Source organism: Trachymyrmex cornetzi, unplaced genomic scaffold (assembly GCF_001594075.2).
Source record: "Trachymyrmex cornetzi isolate Tcor2-1 unplaced genomic scaffold, Tcor1.1 scaffold1137, whole genome shotgun sequence".
Taxonomy (NCBI): Eukaryota; Metazoa; Arthropoda; class Insecta; order Hymenoptera; family Formicidae; genus Trachymyrmex; species Trachymyrmex cornetzi.
Window position 1 is genome coordinate 77,807 of NW_017295694.1, and position 21,564 is coordinate 99,370.

The 21,564-nt window shown below is 35.0% G+C and overlaps 1 protein-coding gene across 1 annotated transcript in view; it reads left to right on the forward strand.

Annotated features, from left to right (window-relative positions):
- Positions 1–3,208: 3,208 nt before the first annotated feature.
- LOC108764378 (ankyrin repeat domain-containing protein 50-like) overlaps positions 3,209–21,564 on the forward strand; it is a gene marked incomplete at its 3' end in the record, with an annotated part of 83,293 nt that continues 64,937 nt past the window's right edge. The window contains exon 1 of the mRNA XM_018512605.1: positions 3,209–3,896. The remainder of the gene's footprint in view (positions 3,897–21,564) is intronic.

Here is a 21,564-nt window from a genome sequence, read left to right on the forward strand (position 1 = left end):
ACGCGCCGTAAGTCGTAACGGCAAATTCTATAATATTTTCATTCGCGTTGAACGGTTATGTGTATAAATCTCGTTTTGCCTATGCGTATCTTTTGCGTGTTAAAATGGAATAGAACATCAAACGTCGCGATGTTTTGTAAACATCAGCGCTCGAGGATTTTTTCTAAGATTTTTAATTCATCAATCCACATTAATTCTTATGGAGTTAAGTACGGATTGACGAATTAGAATAACGAAAATAATCACAAACACTATATACAGTGAGTACAAAAAGTATTCGTACAGAGGAAATATTTTTTAAAAAAACTTTATTAAAAAAAATTAAATATTATCCAGCGAGAAATAAGTCATCGAATTGATGTCGAATCGATATCGATATGATGGTTCCAACACCAATTTGACGTCAATTCGACGTTTAATTGATGATCATTTCTTGCTGCGTAATTAACAATTTATTCATGAAGAATAAAATAGACTGTATGTTTCTTAAAATTATATATATCAAAAAGATGTGTATCGATTTTATAGAAAATATATTATCTGAAAAATAAGCAAAAATTAAAAATTTCATTGTTTGGATGCTCAAAAAGTATTCGTACAGTCGAGAAATTGATGAGTCAATTCTAAGCAGAAAAAAAATCGCAAGACTCGTAACATGTTCTCGTAAAACTTGTAAGAACTTATGACTAGTATTCTAATTTTATGCGTATGTATCGTAAGACATATGATTATCTACGATTTCTTATAAATTTTATAGCTAGTAAGAAGCTGCCTGTAAAAATATTGTATAAAAGTATAAGCATTTAAAAATTTTTACAAGTTTTACAGGAATTTGTTAAAAGCCTTACAATTCTGCTTAGAATTTAGGCATTAGCTTCTAATATTAGAAATACATGCGAAGCTAATTTATTTATGTTAGAACAAAATATATTCATTGTATAAAATTGTTAATTAATGTTTATTTTCTACAAATAAGACTTGTTTTTATAAAAAATTTCCTTGTATACGAATACTTTTTGCTCTCACTGTAATTGTTCGTCAATTAATAATTGAAAAAACTGAAAAAACGATTAGAAAGTAAACGATAGAATCGTTATTTTGAATATCACACTGACACCACGCACTGGCTGTAATTTAAGATGGTTCGGAGGTAAACTCTGATCGTTTACGCGGCTCGGCAACTTCGGCTGCTTGGCTACGTGATTGCTTCTTATGCTTCACGAGTTCCAGATGTATCGCTCGAATCGTGTTCGAGCGATGGTGAGGAAAGGTAAAATCGACGGCGAAGAAACGCGCTGGAAACAGATTGAAGTTCCCCTGAATGATTTAGCAGCGGGCGAGCGTTTCGCCTCCGGATTCTCGCACCTTTACGTTATTTAACCGCGCCTATCATAATTTTTAACAACGCCGAGACTTACGTAAGAGAACACGCAGTGACATTATTACGAGCGGTTATTTTGACGCACAAACACCCACACGAATCTTCGTACCTTAAAATATACACACGTGTGTCACCGTCGATGTCCCCTACAAATCGTGGACGTGCACAGAAAGATATAAATATTCTAATTTATAATTAATTGTTATTTCAGATCAATACAAATTGTGATGAAAATTATTAAATAAAGTAAAATGTCTAAAATATTTTTATTAATCTTTAATGGACTGTAGGTCTATTTTTTTTAATCTTACAACTTTTCCTTGAGTAAGATTTGTTATAATTTCGGTGATCATACGTTTTTTATTATAAAGGACAGTCCTTTATTTCAGGTAGCTGATCTTTAGATTTATTTACATTTTCAATTTTGTCCTTATATAATGATATTAAAAATTTAATAAATTCCTTTCTAAAAATTCTGGAAAATGATTTTCTAATTAGCGTTCCAATGTAATGTGCGAATTTTTGCGGAAAATATCGACAGACTATTTTTATGCAAGGACAATATTAGCTCGAGAAGAAAAATAAAGCCATAATAATGCCAAAATGACATTAAAATAAGTCGTGATTGAAAAGTGACTTTTAGTAATCTTTGCAGCTCTTTTGGCGTCATTTTGACGTTATGATGGCTTGTGCTTTACTTGAGAATTATGTCAGATATATGACGCTAGAAAAAGATTTCAGAAATTAACGCGCAGACTTTTGACAGTCACAAACTAGTTTGGAATAAAGTTCTAAAATTTTTATAGGTTGTCCTTTATTTTTTCTAAGAAAATATGGTCGCCGTAGTAATTCATTATTCCATTGTGTTCCTTATCTCAAAATATGACATTGTCTCAGCATCACTATATATATAGTAAAATAAAGAATAAAATATCTGGATATCGCTTATCTACATATATTATTATATTAATAATTGTAGCGTTTGCATTTATCATATTCATATTAGTAATATATTCATATATTAGTTTAATACATCTCTTTAATCTACTTAACTAGTTTAACACAAAGATATATTATTTTAGTAGAATACATTTCTAAAATGTAATTATTTATCACGCAACGTTCTGACTAAACAATTGTACTTTGAATTTGTCGCGCATAAATCCAAGGTAAATAATTTTACCAAAAAGGATATCGGAGAAGAAAAAAAAACGATTATAATGCGTGTATACAGAACTCGAGAAGCGTCATTACACGTAAGCGTTACGATGGGATAAAACGATGTAGACGCAGGAGGTGGTAAAGCGAAGAGAATCACAGGAAGAATCGCGAAGAGGAGAAAAGCGACGCGATATACAGAGAGACGATTACGAGAAGAGAGGAGAAGGATCGAAGAGACGTAATATAAGAGGTAAAAAAAGAAAAAAATATATGAGAAGAAGGAACAAAGAAGAAAAGAACGAAGAGAGGCTCTTTAACCGGAGCGCACCGAACGAACGACAGGTGAGTTGTCCCTCGGCGAAGGTAGGAGAGAAACCCCGCAGTTTCCCCGAGAGGGGAAGATGGAAAGTAGAAAGAGAAGGAGGACGAGAGTGAAAAGCGCGAGTGAACGAGAGAGATTGAGCATCGCGGTGGAAACAGAGATGTGGTAGTTTAGGCGAGGCGAGATGAGCGAGAGGCCACGAAGATACACGAGCGCAGAAGCACGAGCGCCGGAGCACTCGGCTGTTGGGGGGCGAGGGGCGCCGGAGTGGGGATGGGAGCGGCATCCGCGGGGGGGGAGGGGGAAGCACGCCGGCGCCTCGCTTCAGTTCAGTCCCGCGGTGTCTGCTGTGGAGGTGACGGGGCCGTTCGGTTCGCTCTCCGTTGCTCTCCGTTCTCTCGGAACAAAAGCGGCTCCTTTCGGCTCGGCCCGCTCGGCCGTTCGTACGTACGCGAGAGGAAAGAAGAGAGAGAGAGAAGGAAAGCGAGAAAATATCGTTCGCTCGCGCGATCGCGTATACTCCGTATTCGTTTCTAGCGACGAGCAAGGCTAGCCAACCGCGACTTTGACGGAAGTCGACCGGCCGTATATACGCATCTCTCTCCCTCCGTCGCGCTCGCGCTCGCGCGCGCGCGCGCGTTGTATCTCTCGCTCGCTTCGACGTTCGTAACGTTCGACGAGGAGCGACGACATCGAGCTGTTCTACGAGACGCGACTGTACCAGCTGTGGTGACGCGACACGCTCTCGGGGGGGAGGCGAGTGTATTATGCCGTGCTCTGTGTTCTCTCGTTTGTAATCTTCTGTTCTGTGCATTCGGGCCGCAAAGCGCGAGGCTAAGGTCGGGTTTTTGCTTTCCGTCGCGCATCGCGATCCTCGCCTCTGTGTGCACCGATGTTTTCTCCACCGAGGCCCCGTTAACGCCGAGGGAACAAAGGGAGACGGCGAGGGAGGCCAGCAGCGGGCGTAAGAGAAAGAGAGAAGACCTACACACATACAGTCGTCGTATCGATCGAGAGCTGGTCCCACTTGACGTAAGTCGATGAGTTTTGTATTACCACGTCCAGTGATCTTCGTCCGTATCCTTCTCTATTGTCTGAATTCCTTGGATTGGAATTTCACTCTGGAGAGTGAAAATTGTACCAGGGGGTCGATCGTGTATTTTGAAATGAGGTGAAAATTACTAAGTCCTCCCAGTCTTGGAAATGACTCAAATGTCAATCTTTAAGACTCGGTCCCACAAAGGTAGGATTAATTTTAATCTCGGTTCAACTTACTCCTCACTTTTTTTCAATTTTAAAAAGATTACTCTCCTCATCTTTTTAAAATTGAAAAAAAGTGAGGAGTAAGTTGAACCGAGATTAAAGTTAACTTTACGTTTGTGGAGCTGGATCTAAGAGTCAGATTTCTTTCTTCAGAGTGAGATTCACTGTAAAAGATTTTAGAGGATAGCTATACAAGGGAGAGAATGGGACGCTCCCGTTCTCCCCGTTTGATGTTGCCTTCTGTCGTTGGCCTCGCTTGAATCTGGATCTACAATAGGTGTTTTAAGCCTTAAGCCGTAAGAAATTGACCAATTGCAATCGAATTCCAGGTGAATAATCGATTATGATTCGTCCATTTCTTATTTCGTTTAAGACTTAAAACTCTGTTGTAGATCCGAGGTAACGGGAAATTAGAACGGAGAGGCCCACGTGCGATACAATGATAATGCTCGAAATAATACTCAGAAACGGCCGCGCGAATCGAATAACCTTCTTGAGTAACCGTTCTTACGCACAAAGTCAAGTTCATGATCACACACAAGGGGCTCATTCTGCCTCCTTGTAGTGTTTTGTCTGCCTCCGGATAGGATATCAAATGCGAAACACTCGTGGCTGCCAAAGTACGAGATTAGTTATGTTTGATACGTTCTACGGAGATGCTACTTGCAAGTCGCTTATCGTTTTCTGACAATCGTATTTCGCGGAAATATTTTGTACGTAATATTTGTTTTTGTTAAATTCTTAAAGGTTATATCTATCCAAGCGCGTTTTACTTTTCGCAAATCATCAAACTCCATTTCGCACTTTGTTTTATGTGAATGTTGCTTACAATTGGTACAAGTTATGTTACTTTTAGTAATATAACTTGTACCAATTGTTTCATTTCACATAAATTTATGTCTTTATGATATACGTAAATGTGGTTCATATTTATTAAAATTTAAAAGAAATAATCTTTAAATTATCCAAAATTATTGAAAGAAAGTTTTAATTATATAAATTCGTAAGGAAATTCGATTTTAATAATGACATTATTATTGAAAGAATTTTGATTTTCGAGCATTATTTCAACATTAAATGAGCGGTATCGTTTATTGTATTATTATTATTACACCGTATTACATCATTTATTAAAAAAGTTACACTGCATAATACATATTATTATTATTACCTATTGAATGTTATATAATGAAAATGTCACCACTGAAAATGCGAATGTTAGAAATTAATTGCAATGTAATGACGATTATTATAAAATTAATTGCAGTTATTAGAAACGCTTCAGTTTTTACGCGGAAGAGAAATATATATACATATATATATAAATAATAATATTTGTTTAATAATAATTTAGGAACTTACGACATTCTCAATACCGAAACAATTTAAGTTACTGTTGATAGACATTGTTGCAAAGATTGGTGAGTGTTTAAAATCACAACTCGATAGATATTTAATGATATGGTTTCATATGTCGCAATTTTTTTTTGCATTTAAAAAACGCTGTTTTGTAATCACGAAGAACTTACGGTATAATGAATGACAAGCAAAACGAAAGAATCGTATACGTGATGACTATCGAGCATGCTTTGTTCTTTTTTGCCATGTTTTTTGTTTGAGATTCCTTGGTCGACTTGAAAAACGACTCTTCCTCCTAAACGTGTTTGTTTTTTACACGTACGCTAGAAAAATATCGAATGTGTAAGCTTTCTCACATTCTTGAAAAGATTTAGAAATAAAGGATTGCAAAAAATGTACGTCAAAGCTACAGCAAAAGCTCTGGTACATAGAAAAATGTAAGCAATAAGTTAATTACTGATTACATTTGCACATCTTTAATCGGGTTTAATAACATCCGTAGTTATAAAACTGGCCAATCAGTCGTTCCATTCTTTCGAGGAACAGCTATGATTGGCCAATTTCATAACCCCGGATCTACAATAGAGTTTTAAGCCTTAAGCCATAAGAAATGGGCGAATCACAGTCGCTTATTCTTCTCGGATTCGACTGTAATTGGTCAGTTTCTTACGGCATAAGGCATAAAACACCTATTGTAGATCCGGACTAACTACGGATGTTATTAAATCCGATTAAGCGTGCCGTGTAAATGTAGTCAATATTTTAAATTTGCTACTACTTACGATATTGACTGATGATTTAAATGTCTTATTGCTTACGCCTTACTATTTATATTTTTCTATGTATCATTAGTCTCATTGCTCAAGTTTTTCTCCAGTGCGTCATAGCCACGGCAAGAAACTTAAGCAGTAAATGAATTGGCCAATCATAGTAGAGAAGAAGTTCTCTATTATATGATTGGTCAATTCGTTTACTGCTCACATCTTACTGCCTTACGTTTTTTAATGTATGTATTTAATGTATTTCTGACACTTTAAGGGGTTTAACTACCCACCCTGACAGGGTTTAAAATAAGCACAAAATTAAGATTTTTTTTTAAATTAACTACTGCATAGAATTAACTTATATTTTATATGTGTATATACAATGTTCAAGCTGTAAATTTGTAAATTTTGAAACAGATTAATTAAAAAGTTTAAATTATATAGAGCAATTCGCGCAAAGCTCCTTTGATCGGACGGATGTAACATTTCCAAGGGCGGGGGTGGTTTGAAATAAAAAAACAAAATATTTTTTTGTAAACAGATCTAACAGTTATCGTGTAACGTAGGGTTTTTTTTGTTGAATAATAATAAAAAGAGCTCTCAATAAACAAACTAATATTGATATAAATGCAGGCAAATAAGAGCTAGAACACCGTTATTATTTGTGTCTAATCACACAAAATTTTTTTCCTCCTTTAATTCATACATTCTAAAAAGAAAAAAATTTTTTTGTTTAGAAATCTGGAAAGTAACTCGATTTGAAAAAAACATTTTTTTTCCACTTAAAACGACACAACTTAAAAAATTAGTTATAAATAAATAGATTAACATATCAAAAAAATCGTATATTACACGATAAATAATCTTCTTAAGAATATTCCTGCCAAAATTGAAGTCAATCGGATTGTTAGTTTCGGAGAAAAGTTTACACCCGTCTTGAAAAGCATGGCTTCGAAAAAAAACGCAAAAGAAGATTCGAAACGATTTTTTTTCTATAATAAAATAATCTTACTTTATCTGAAGTCTTAAAATATTCTTAAAGATTCAAACTTTTAAGAAATGTAAAAAAGAAATGTTCAATTTTGTTAAAATTTTAGGGTAGTTAGATCTCTTAATCGCGATCCGGATACTTCACGACGACATGACGAAGGAACAACAAGCGTCCAGACGCTCCCCGCGAAAGCACACATGTGTCCTCTTTAAAATATTATCGTACTCTAACGGTCGTGACACCCATGCTTGGGCGTACTTGCACGTGTACCTCGTTCGTGAAAGCCGCCGGTGATAATATGTCTTCCAGGACGATGGAGATCATACCGTCGCTAATTAGACATGCGTCCTCGAGCCCATGTCTCCGCGTAATACCATCTCCGCGAGTCGTACTTTTATTGCACGCGAAGTCTAATTAAGGTAGGGAGACAAAAGCCGCCCTGGTAACCCGACTGTAACAAATGCACTCGCGCGCGCATTCGAAGATGCTTCAATCTAGCTCGGCTTTAACCCGATTCGTATCGCGAAATCGAACTCGTCCACTTGGCATTTCGCCCGAGTATCTTCGCGATACCTTCTGATGCCTCTCCCTTTGCGATATCGGCTATCGGTGACGAGTTATCGAACGAAGTTGTCAATGTCCTCGACCACCTTGTTTCGTCACGACACTTTTTTCCAAGTGTCGTGATGTCTTCTACGTTTAAAGTCTGTTAAAATTGGTGGTTGTTGGAATTTTGTTTTTAAATTACATACCATATATTGGCGTAACCCGAGTAGCACTAACGGAAACTGTAGTCAAAAGTGGAAATATTTTTTCTTTTTCTTATACTTTGGAGGGGATTGTTGTGCTAGAGTCACAGAGTTAGCACTTGTGATATTTTTAATTTTAATTTTTTAGCACAAAAAACGCGGAACTTTTTTTTATTTTAACGAGGAACTGTAGAACTATGAAAAGTATACTGTTAGAACTGTCACTTTTTTTTTATTAATAGAATGGCGTGTTAACCTGATAGCTTTACAATCCAAATTTATATAGATCTGGATATTCACTACAATTGCAGTTGCATTTACTGAATAAAAATGTTTATTTTATTTACCATTTATATTTTGATATTTTACTGTATTAATATTTGAAATTATCATAATATATTTATAGTACAATTTTTTTTATGTTTGAGAGAACTTATATGGTTTTTATTACTAACATTATAGTAGTAGTAATCATAAAACTGAAGCTTCTAACCATAATTATTTTACCATTATACAATAATAGTCATAAATATCCACTTTTCTCTCAGGACTCAGTGCGTGCTTATCGTTCACATGCGTTTGTTTTGTCATCACCTTAACGATTATTTGGTAACAAAAGATGAAATTCGACGGTATACGGTTGACGGCGTCGTTCGTTTAACGCGTCGATCAATACTTACGAGTGGCTTGATGGCAAGTTGTCTAAGTGTAACTTTCTACGGTGCATCGAGGCTATCCCTCGATCGATTGACGGAATCAACGCTCTCAACGTGCCGTGTTTAGCAAAACTTTGACGGATGTTCATTTCCGTTTCAGCAAAATTCCATGGATATGCGACGTTGCGAGATAAAATCACGATTTTGCAGAGGCAGCTATTAATATTTTCGACAAATTTAATATTAATTTTTGCGGGTTCTGTTCGTTGCTTTACTGTTAGATATCAAAGGAGCGATGGTAACCAAATCTTTTGAATTAAATAACATTTTATTATTTTTAACTTGTGACTAGAGAGAGTTTCAAAGTAAACAACGTTCGTGTTAACGTATGCACCAAGGTATACACTCAGCAATAAATAATAAACTAAATTTTAGTCAAATTTAATACACTTTTTTAAATTAAATTGTTTAATCCCATTATTTTAGTTAAATTAAGGATATATATATATTCAATAACGGTGGCGAGAAAGACCTATAAAAATGGTTAAAAATAATTCAATGGGTATAATTTGATCTTATAAATTTAACAGTATTGTATAGATGCTATACGAAAATTTTATGCATGTAAATTTTTAGCCTTGCATTTTTGGAGATATAGAAACAAAGGATTAAAATATGCAGCTCCAGTTATAATATTTAACGATCGTAGCTATCTCGAGAAAGCTCCGTTGAAAAGAGACATTTTGTTACAGTCCTCTGTGACTTTTTTGCATTTCATATCTGCTCCAGGTAGCATGAAATTGAAACAAAAGTCTCGGAACTAAAAGTCGAAACTAAAAGCGACGTTAGAGAGATAAGTGTCAAATAGATGCCGTAAAAATAGAACGTGTCACCGTCAGTCTGTAAATAAAATACCATTTTTAGATATGCATTTATCAAAAGCTGCTTTAAATTACAAATTGTCAACTGTCACGTTTTGCTGATTTCGTCACTGATCGAAAATGAAAGGAAATAAAATAGTGAATTAATACACGTTTGATTTTTTCTTAATTTTTCGAGATTCTGAATTAATTTTTTGAGAATATTAGATTCGGAATAACTAAGACAATCTGACATATCAAAATGTCAATTTTTGAAGTGATTGATTCAAAAAAGAAAATTCTTCAAAAAATATTTTTCTATTTTATTCTATATATTTTATTGATCTATTATTTTATATATTTTATGTATTTTTTGTATATATTCTGTATATATTCTGTATATTAAGTTTTATTGTCTTACACAGAAAGAAAAGTTTTGCTGAAGTAAAGTAGCTAGATACAAATCTGAAAATAATTTCGTTGGATCATCAAAATAATGTGGAACTTTTTAGTGTTGACAGCAATGCTGCAAAATATTTTAACATTCTGACAACCAATTTGAGCGTTCTATGTAATTATTTTGACGGTTTCAACAAAATTATTTTTAGATCTGTTTCTGTCTTTAATTAAACTTTTAAATATTGGGTCGGGGAAAAAATTTCTTCGTATTTTTTAATTCAAAATTGCATATACAATATCTTCGTCAAAAATGAACGAAATTTAAATTTAAAAAAAGGGTTTTAAAGCTTGAAGCTCTCTACTTTCGAAAGGTTACTATATTTTTTGAGTTTCTATGAGTTTAGTAATTTTTACATTTAAAAAAATACGACCTGAAAAAGATGAAAAACTTTCTTTTCACTTTAGGGGTATTTCATGTACCCAAAAAAATGTACGAAAATGTTCGACTATCTATCGTGAAAGCTTGAAGCTTTCCCTACAAAATCATTTTTTTAAAATGTTCCTATGATTTTTTTGTTCCTGAGTTATTCGCGAGTTAATTAAAAAAGCTGAAACTTTACTCTAGCGAATGATATAATTGTAACGAAAATTTTGCAACAAATTAAAAACTTTTGCAAAAAATTTTTTTAAATATGAAAAAACTTTTTTCCCGACCTAACATTTCAACCGTTCTTTCTGTTTACGTAAAATATGCTTTACGATTGCTTGAAATGATGAACGATTCGAATCGTTAGCAGCTTCAGTTTGTAATATTGTGTATTTCCGGAAAAGTAGGGCATTAGTTTCGTTTTACAAAAAGGAAAAAAGCCATATGAAAAGTGCAAAGTGCGACGCATTACTCTTTGCACAGATGGTACATTCGCACAATATTTCATCCGAGAGTCATAACAGACGCACTCAACATTAATTCTCTCAGTATTCTCTATTAAGCTCGCGAATCGCCCAAGCAAGTTTGTTCTCTTAATAGAACTTTAAATGAAATTTTCTAACGTGAAACGCGTTTATAATATTCCGCAAAATTGTATCGTGCAACGAGTAAAAATCCCAGCGTATTTTCCATTGTTAAATACATTACATCGGAAAGTAAGAGAAATGTGCTGCGGATGCAATTCGCTGCGTTCGTTTTTGAGTTATTCGACAAAGTTGAAAAATTGGATTTGGCTCGAGATATGGCGGATCGAGATATCTTTATCGCTGTCCGACTGGCTGGCGAATTAATCCTGTCACTTCAAAAAGTTGAATAGCAAGTTCCGAATATAAATCTCATACTTGGTGCAGTTCGCGTCGCACTGAACGCGAACATAACTTACGGACATTAGTCATTGATATAATCGATCTTAAGTAATACGGTATAACTAATCTCGTGACGTACGTCGACCGTAACGTAAATTTATTGTCAGCTAATTAGCCATTCCGTTGTTCGTTCTAGCTCTTTTCCCACCTCTTTGCATTCAGATAGAATTTCTGTGTCGATTCGGTATATCAGCTTTCCCAGATTCGATCAAATTTCCGGGAAGGGGAGGGAAAATGAATGAACTCGTTACGCGAAGTTGTGTGACAAAATGATTACGAAAGTAAGTGGAATAATAATCTCAGATAAAACGACAGGGTAATAAGATTCTTCTTTAGAAATTTAACTTATTATTTAATTTCTAAATTAAGTAATATTAAATTAATCTATTACTTTAAGCTGACTTTATCGCGCGCGACGTTATGTCGGTAGATTTCGCAGGGGAAATTAATTTTAAATCAAGTTACGTGTTTCTCCGTCTCTCCATGAATTAGGTCGTGGCTTCTGCTACGAGAAAACCCTTTCCGGTATACAAATGATGTTTCTCAAATTCATATAGTAGTCTGAGAACGTAGCTCTTCTCTCTCTTTCTCATGTATTATCCCGTGATGCTGACCCATACCCTAGGGTGCTACCAGAGTTGCAAGACAGGTAGTGACGTCATCGATCCAGCTGCTTCTCTCTTTTATGCTCGTCTTTCCTCTCTCAAAGACGTACACCGTGTAATAGCTTCAGGGCTTTCGTTAAATGTAATACACGAACATGTATGAACTGGCGGAATATTATTTCAAGAAGGAATCGAGAGAATCTCTTTTCCGGTTGGAGGAGGATCGTCGAGTTCTTTTAGAATTTATTAAAAAAGATATCACATATAAAAAGAGAACGTATAGCCCTTCTTACATCGTATCATGAGTTCTATCTTGTATCATATTGCACTGGATTAACTAAGTACAGTAAGACGATTATAGCTGGATGTATTAAAGGTACGAGGTATTAAAGGAAACGGTGAAATAGACGAAATAAATACAAACTAAAAACTTCTATTTATATGTTGGTTTTATATGGTATTTATATGTTATTTATAAACCAGTTTTTTTGTACAGTAAAAAGACTGCTAGATCAGTTCTATTTTTCCGTGGTGCTATTTGCAGGAAAATATCAGAGAGTATTTTACACACAAATCGGATTTTTACATTAAAAGGGCTCTTTTTTGTAGAAGTAGAAACTGGATCAGTTTTGTTTATTTTTTACGTGGTTATTTAAAATAATTTACAGTGAAATATCAAGGATTATTTTTCATGGAAGAACAGCCCCTTTTTTTGTACAAACAGAAACTGGATCACTTTCGTAAATTTTTTGTGTGACTTTGAAATGATTTAAAGTGAAATATCAAAGATTATTTGCATAAGAATCTTACATTGGAAGAGCTCTTTTCGTAAGCATCGAAGTTAAACTTGAAACAAGTAATCGCTGTCGGATATCGACCTGGTCTTTTGGGAAACATCGGACCATCGACATCGCCGCCGGCACAAGTCGGCAATTCCCGACATTGGGTTTTGCCAGTGGTCAAGTCTTGTACATGGGAGAGTATGTGCTTATATGTGACAGAGGATGTGTTAGATGGGATGGTCACCGGCGAAACTCGTCGTGCAACCACCTATTTGCGGTGAGTTGAGCGTAACTTTCGCATGCTATTAGCAAAGAACTATACATAAATTATTATCTCTGTCGCTGTAATTCAAACGTCGTCGAAACTTTGTGATTTGCAAACAGGTTTTGGGAACACCCGGTCTTGAAAATTTATGATATGCACATTGAGAGCACTGAAGTTCAACGTTCTTCAAAAGGACGAATCGTAATATATATCAGAAAAAATGTATTATTCAATCACTCTTGACGAGCTTTATTCTGAAATCACAGGAATCTAATACCTACTAGCTAATTTAATATTGAAAGACAGTAATTAATTTCTTATTTTAAATATTAAAAGCATGAGAGAAAAGTGTTTGGTTTTTGTGACTATAATTATATGGTAAGATAATTATGGTTAGGAGAGCTCCAGTTTTATGACTATTACTGCTATATAATATTAATAATAATAATCATGTATATAGTTCTTTCAAACATGAAAAAATTGTGTTACAAATTATGATAATTTCAAATAATAATGTGTAATAAAATATCAAGATGTAAATGAAATAAATATTTTTATTCAGTAAATGCAATTATAGTGAACATGACTATTTTCTTAAATTCACTAATTATTTATGTGGTAATAATAATAATTAAAAAATATGTTAAGAGAATACCAAAAACTGTCAAACAGCGTTTGTGACTGTTATTAATAGCACAGTTGACTATATTTGCACGGTTAAAAAAACAAGTATAAATATAGATAGTCGTCCCAAAAATATGACTATAAATTATAGTCAAATTATGGTAATTGCGATCATTTTTTTTTTCTCAGTGCACCGTTGTAATACCTTAAATAAGCAATTAATTACTGTCTTTCAGTAATAAATTGGCCGGTATTAGATTTGACAGTATCAGTAATCTATAAAGGAGAAGTGACTTTTTCTTCGAGAATGTCGGAAGAAGAAAGATATATGGCTCCGCGACCAGAAGACGATGAAAAATAAGAGTCGCGGTTCGTAGAATTTAAATGTAACGATTTAATAATTATTAAAGGTTTGCCTTTTGACCTCGAGAGACTCATAAAGCGGCTCGACGCACGCAGGTGAAATATCTCGATCTGCCTACAGATACAACGTAACGCGGCATGATTACGACTCGGCCGTGCCGTACACGTTCGCGCTTATCTCGACGGTGCACTCGCGATCATTGCATTCTGTATTCATCATCATAGAGCACTTGGAATATAAGTATATACGAAGATAGTTGTCGCGGTTTCATGAGCGCGTATAACGCCCGCGTGCATGCATGTGTTTACGTGTACACGTGTGTGTGTTTGTAGCTTCTTCCTATGAATTCCCTTCCGGCGGTTGGTAGCTGCGGGGATGTATAAGGTGGCTCTTGACGTCATTGACCCAGCTGCTCGTCCCTTATGCACGTCTTTCTACGAGATGCCTCGCGTACCAGCGTACCGACACGTAACGTACGATATGCAAATCGCGCGCGCGCACGTATAAAGTTATCAACCACCATGGCACCGAGATTGTCTGTCGCTCCGTCCGTGTTGAGCTAGAAGCGCACATAACAAAAACCTAAGGCAGTAAAACTGAAGTAGTAAACGAATCGACCTATCGTAGTAGAGAACGTAAAGTTTTCTCCACTCACTGAGAGAAAAATGTTTGATATTTGCAACTATAATTATATATTATAATTATAATTATTACTGCTATAATAATAATAATAACAGTAATTATGTATATATAGTTCTAGCAACAAGTGTATACAGTTTGCAGCCTAAAATGACTATAATTATAGTTATTAAAATGATTCAAGTGACTATAATTTTATAGTTATATTTTGGGACAACCATATCAACTATATATACATTTGTTGCTAGAACTATATATATATAGTTACAAATACCAAACATTTTTCTCTCAGTGCTGCAGTGATTGGCCGATTCACTTACTGCTTACATCTTAGTGCTTTACGTTTTTTTTTACGTGTTTTTGGCTTTAGTCTAGCTGGCTTTAGTCTAAGCTGTAAAGCTGTAAGAAATTGACCAATTACAGTCGAATATGAAAAAAATAACCGACTGTGATTGATCAGTTTCTTACAACTTTAAGGCTTATGACCTTATAAAGCAAGGATTTGTGGACTTAGATTTAAGCGGCGTTTACGATGAGATTTTGCGTAAAATTTAAATTTCATGCCTCAAGCGGTAAAAAATTGATCAGCCACAGTCGATTATTCTCCTCATATTTGATATGTGATTGGTCAATTTTTTATGGCTTAAAGCTGAAGTTTTACGCTTTAACATTTTATCGTAGACGCCGTTTTACACGCTGAGCCGACGAGAGAGGAGCGCGATTTCGTTGAGCGGATGTCAGCACGCTCGCGCTTCCTAATTTAGCTTCTTTCCCGAGTACCCGAATTATCCCACTTTTCCTGTCCCGTCTCTCGCGACTATCCGAGCGCGGCATCTGCATCGGTGCAGTCAGTGTACATGGCAAAGCCTGCGGGAGTATTACTCACGGTTGTTGTATCGGCTTAACGAGAAGCGGAGGGATAAGCCGGTCGCGATAACGATTATGGATCGCCCACGATAAAATGTTTACGGTGTTATATCGCGTTCAGATCTATGAGAGAAATAAACGTCGTTTCTGGATCTGTTGGTACTAGAAGTTACGTGGCGTGCAGGTAAAACGTCAGTGATATCAGATTTATCAGACAGTAAAACATTAAGCAGTTCCCATAATATTCCCCTTTTAACTTTCTCGATCTGTAAATTTATTTACTTTACATTCTTTCCTTCTTTTTTTTAGACGTTTTTGTAGATAACGCCAATCTAACATCGATTCTATTAAAACTTTTGCTTATCTCTCTTTTCCCGCAGCGGCGACCTAATTAACAACAAGTATACCTTTTATTCTAAATATGTTTTCTTTTTCTATTTCTCGTTCAACTTTAGTTTTTAATTCGTATTAGTACAGTCATTATTTTTAATGAAACAAAATCGAGAATTGAGCAATAAATTTATGATAAAGTAGCAATAAACATTTCTGTATGCATTTCCATTGCATGGCGCATTGTATAATATACTCAAATGGTTGTGCTAGCTTAATAGACGTCTTTAATCGTAATTGAGGGTGGGTGGGGTATAGTATGGCGGTTTGTTCTGTTCGATAGAGAATATAATGCTTTAGTACGCGAACGAGCAAACGTGCGCGATATCGGCTCGTAGTTGGACCGCGCCCTGGAATGTACGCGAATTTAATATTGGCACGTGCAGATATAACGTATGGATCGTATATGCCAGATGGAAGCCGCGTTAAAGCCACTTTGTACCGACGAACGTTTCAACTGAAATTATGCCGTCGATATGCTTCTTTCCGAAGTGTGGCAGATCGAGTTCGCCACAATTCATGTGTAACATTTTGACAAATGAAGCTTTCAGAGACTAAAAAAGTGAACACGTTTCATTTTTACTTCAGTTTTAACGAGTATAATCTATATGGAAAGAATGGTTTTGCTGAAACTAAAAATTGAGTTAGATTACAGATCTGAAAATAAATTTGGTTGAACCATCAAAATATTTGTGTAAAAAAACTTAATATGATATGCATTGCTGTAAAAAATGTTCATATTGCAGCAACCAGTCTCAAAATCCTGCATAATTGTTTTTCAAATCTGTATTCAAATTTGTACCATTTTTATGTATTTTGGCAAAATCGATCCGCTAGGCAAATATAATATTTTTATGAATCTCTTTCCCGTGTGCTCGAGTTACGTAAGAAATTATACATACATTGAATTGAAGATTGAAAGATTAAAAAAAAGAATTGCGTATTAAACGTACGAGAATATTTTATCTAACGAATTGAACTTCATCGTGTATGTATATTTATCGTTTATCTGTTAAAATTTCTTTTATTTATTACCGCTTTATTATTACTATATTATTACTGTTATTGATGTAAGAAAAATTCACGGTCGGAAAAAGTGCAAAGTGCAAAGCCTGAGATATCAAACGTATCTCCCGCGTACAGTTACTGCGGCTTAATTGATTTTCTACCTTTCGCTCGTCGAATTAGCTTGGCATCGGATCGGTAGACTCGAGAATAATCGCGGATAGGATCGTGCCTCGCGGAAAATGCTGCCCGATCGAGTCGTATCTTTCTCCGGATTAACGTGGTAATTAAACGGGTAATTAAACACATGCAATTGCGTGGAAATATGGATGGAAACGGATATGCGCGTTTATGAAGGTATATACCCGCCGTATTATCCGGCAAAGACATATATATATATATTTAATTGATTTCTTTCGGTTTAGCTATTAGCTTTTCACATTTCTTCATTTATTTAAATTGATATCGTACATTGCAATCTAATTTTCCATGCACAACTACCCATGAATGTACACGACGTGCGTACGATAGAAATATTTTATCTAAGGAATTAAACTTCGCGTTATATATATTTATTATTTATCTATTAAAATTCCTTTTAATTTATTTGTCACTGCTTTAATGCTGCTTTATTACTGTAATCGATATCATGTTAGTATCTCCCATCCGTAAATATTTTCCGTTCTGTGTTTTCTGTGAAAACACGGAGGCCTGTGTCGACTCATTTCCTTGAATAAATACCCAAGTTTTTTCTCCAGTTTCAGTCGCTCGAATACTTTATCTCGAATTCTACAAAATTTGCGATGCGATAAAAACAAGCCGCATAGTGATAACGGTATGGTTATCATAGATCAGATAAATTCACTCGCGCTTATCTACGTAGCTTCGATTTTTCGATGCAACGGCGCGATTCGTTCTATGGAATTATTGCTTTCGTGAAGAAGTGGAGGAGGAAGAAGTAACGTCGCAGCGTCTCAATCCTTACTGGAACGGATCGTGAATCATTATGTGAGATGATTCCTCGAGTGTAAGAGTTTTACTATTATACGATCGTTCAATCCAAGTCGGAATGGTCCATAAAATATGAATAAAATGGCAACCAATAAATCATAGACTCACGCAAACGTTCGCGAGAGAGGAAAAGTACAATGTCGATTTGATTCTCGAGATCGTTCGTATTTCGCCAAGTCTGAATTGATAAAATGACATTCTGTCATTTTATCAATACGGTATATTCATACTGATTTCTCTTGGATTCAATTTCGTTTCTCTTTCTCTTTCCATATTCATTACATATAATTACCTCTATTTACGCACCCAGCAAATAAAATCGTTAGTTTCGTTGCCATCGGCTCTATACGTGCTTCCGTGCGGAGATGCATTGCGGACTTTCAGAGAAAGCAAAGCGAGGAGAAAAGAGCGATAATCGCGTTTGATTCCTAGAAGCGATCGTACTTCTCGTGGCCATAAATTAAATCGTGCGCCTCGGCCATTCACGACCGATTTTTCGCCGCAAAGAGCTCGCTATCTATCAATCAATATACGCTCGAATGTACGAATGCACGCCAAGGCGTCGCCCAAGATAATCTTGATCGATGTGTCGCCTCGTAAATATTCTGCTAGCGGTTAGATATTTCCTCGTATTATTTAGACATTTATAAACCATAGCGAGGTGCACAAGTAATTTTATCTTTAGGCATTTACTGTTAGATTTATCGATGTGATTTGAGGTGTGAATATCTGCATATTATGATCTGACATTTGCTCGAGATTTTCACGATTAGTATGAATTAATCACTTGCATTTCGCACACACGTGTATATAGACATATTTCACGTACAGCGATTAGTGATATTTCATTTTATTTCTCCCGTTCCCCTGGAAATATGCGAGCAATTAGCGGTGCAGTGTTTGATTAATGTCCATTTCCATCAATGTACATTAACTTTTATTTCCGTTTAATTTACTTTTTATCTTTTTCTTATTTTTAGAAACTAGAAAAGGAGCAAGTTAAACCGAGATTAAAGTTAATCTAAGTGGTGGAAATGGATGATAAGAGCAAGTTCTGCAATTAGGCTATCTTCGCTCTTTTTCTTTTTTAACCCTTACCGTACTAATATGGGTAACTAGTGACCGAGCGATTCCTGTTCGTGCAAGTTTCATTGAGTCTTTCGGTAATTATAAATTATACTACATTTTATTATTTTCTAAAATAAAGAGTCAATATTTATTCTAGAAAGTTGAAAGTATGTTGGTGAATTTTTAGAGATTTTTTGAATTATTTTGAAGAGGTGAAAAAAGGAAGAGATTCTAATGACCTTTGATAGTATGTTGTACATAGTACGGTAAGGGTTAAATTTAAACCGAGATAATTATGAACAAACTTATCATAAACAAATTTATACTGTATAGGCACGTCTCATGATTGGATTTCACTTGTAAATGTCAGTATAGTCCGCGTAGTCTCATTGTCAGAACGAGTTTTCGCAATTTTTCTATCATGTCTGATCGTAGCTCTCCGTTGTTGTTGCGTGACTATGTCGTGTCGAATATGAAATAGGCGCGTCCTACACGCCTGTGTGTACACACCATATATGCATATCCGTTGTGTGGACACGAGAAAGGTTTGGCTTTGTCCGTTGTTACATGATTACAATTTGTACGGAGGCAGATCGATCAACCAGTCCACCGCTATCGCTTGAACTGTCTATCGGATAGATAAAAAAATATAACTTTAATTGCTGGGCGAAATAAAGAAATGTCAATAGCTGAGCTGCGCGGAAAATTAATTTTTAACAGGTCGTGCTTTAGAATTCGTCAAATGTGGACACTCTGACGAATGAAAAATCAGGTCATTATTTATACATGAAAAGAACGCACCGAGAGAAATATTTAGTATGAATAATTATAATTTTTTTTATATGTGAATAATACAAAAATTTCCTTTTTTTCTAACCAAATTTTGATCGCTGAATATCTAAATATTTAACTACGTATAAATCTGAAAATAATTTATTGGGCTATCAAGTATCAAAATAATTATGTAAGACGTTCAAGATGAATGTTAGAATGTCAAGACTTTTTGCTGCATTACTCATCATATTTGAGTTTCCTACATAATTTTGATGGTTTAAATTATTTTTAGATCTGTATATCTACACTGAAAAAAAATATAGTCAATTTTAATAAATATTTAGTTGAATACTGCTAACTAAATATTTATTAAATATAAAAATATATTTATTTGATACAAGAAATGTTAATTTGATTTAACAATCATTTTTTTTACTAAACAAATATTTATTTACTGCAAGTAAACGTTTAGTTGGCAGTATTGAACTAAATATTTATTAAAATTGACTATATTTTTTTCTCAGCGTAGCTAAATTTTTAAATACCTGAGCAATATCCTTCTTTCCGTGTACTGTTTTCACGTGCATCGCCGACACTATTTCAACGCAATGGCGTAATTCCCGGCGAAGGGAAACCTATTTCCGTACTCGTGATACTTTAGATCATTTTTCTCGGTATCTTGGCAGTTATTCCTCCATATCGTGACAAGCGAATCGCGTTCGTCCAACGATCCTCAGAGCCGCTAACAGACGCGTTCTCGACGCTTTGGCTACCTTCGCGTGCGTTACACACGTTTCCAAGGAATAGAACGACCGTGCCTCCATGATCCATATTTAAACGAGGAGTACCGACAGAATGGCCTTTATACTAGCAATCAGTATGCCGTTTCCGTGGGCGAGTATCATCGAGCCTTTCGCAATATCGATTTACTTCCTGACGATCCACGTGTCAATAACCCAGAACGAGAGACTGTTCGATGATGACATAGCAGTATATCATGCACTATACGGATGTATCGTATTATTTCAAAATATGTTATTCGAAAATGTTTGTATCGTATAGGTATACTGTTTTTGAAATATTTATTTTAATGAACAGAGTGTTCTAATTTCTGGTGTTATATTTCTTATTTACAAAATTCGTTTTATCAATTCGAAGTCGATTTATTTCTCGCTAATATATTATTTAACATTTTCTTTTTTCCATCAGTTTTTACATTATATGAATTTATTTTGTAACAATTAAAATGTATATTACTTTTTATTTTATTTATCTAAAGCTTAATTCGTAAGAACGTCTGTTTTTAAATTCCGAAATAATTCGCAGTAATTCGTGATTATGTGCACAATGCTTTGAATTATTGGTACTTTAACAATTTCGTTGAGATAGAATCGATAATAAATATTTACGAGAGAGAGAGAGAGAATTGAATTTGAAATATTTTGATATGCTCGGTATTGAATTTTTAGCACTTCATGTTTTAATTACTCAAATATCTATCATGTCGTTAATAAATAACAGATTATAATTTCATGCATATTTTCCGTTTAAATAATAGTTTAAACGTCTGCGGTCGAACGTCGAGATATAATCTCGACGAAATGGCTCGGATATATCGGGATATAGTTGTAGGGAGTTTAATATGTGCTGTAATGTGACTAATTTCTGCAGTCTATTTTGTCAAATGACGTGATTCACCTGCGTCAACGTCAATAATCAGCACGAAGGATAGACTGTGCTACTACGCGTGTGTACCTTACACATTAATGAGATCGTGTTTATTACCTTGTACGGTCACAAGGTAATGTATATGGGATAGGCATTGTAACATCGATTGATTGTTTAACAAGCGTACTAACAAGCATACGGATCGTGGCTAATTACATCGCAAACATAATAATATTCTTGCGAT